The sequence below is a fragment of the Penaeus monodon genome, chromosome 18 (genome assembly GCF_015228065.2).
Source record: "Penaeus monodon isolate SGIC_2016 chromosome 18, NSTDA_Pmon_1, whole genome shotgun sequence".
NCBI lineage: Eukaryota > Metazoa > Arthropoda > Malacostraca > Decapoda > Penaeidae > Penaeus > Penaeus monodon.
Window position 1 is genome coordinate 16,248,254 of NC_051403.1, and position 770 is coordinate 16,249,023.

The following is a 770-nucleotide window of genomic DNA, read 5'->3' on the forward strand; positions in this document are numbered from 1 at the left end:
CACACACATTATAATAGATAGATAGATAGATAGATATTTAATAATATGCCTATATATTATTTTTAAAGTTTCCACACTGTTTACAACTGTTCCCGGACAAATCAAGACTGTCTACTGAAGTACCAAGGGTTGAGGAAAGGATCAAGTCCCAATTTTTCTGTTGTGAAATTTTCTCCAAAAACCCAGCTTACGAGGAAAAGGGTGGAAGAAATTCCGTTTCCTCTCCCAGACAGGACAGAAGGCATGTAAATATGGTCAAAGATCGCTCAGAGTCATCCAGGCAGCTTGATAATGAATGGAAGAATTATGAGATGAGATACCATGCATGCAGGCCACTAAAGTCCCTAGATTAAGAAAGGACTGGTCTGAGCAAAGGCTCACAAGGCGGATCTGGAAAAAGTAAAACTCACTTAAATCTTCCTTTTTCTACATTTCTCCGTGATTTAGACATAATCTTATTAAATTCATATGCAGACATCGGAAAATATATATTAGTTACAATATATTACATCTGATATGATGTTCCTGTTTGGTTCAAAAGAGAGATCTGAAAAAGGTCATTTTGGAGACGAAGTTCAAGAGGGTTTTATATGAACGTTCCAGTCATCTCGTAACTTTTATTATTTTTTTTATTTACAGGTCTGTTTCTCTGATGAGTCTGCTGCAAAAATACTGATGGACAAACGAAAATTTGCCCAGAAAGCAGCTTGAGAAGACCACCCCGACTGCAAGACAGCACAAATAAAAATCCCTACGAAGACGATGGTGTG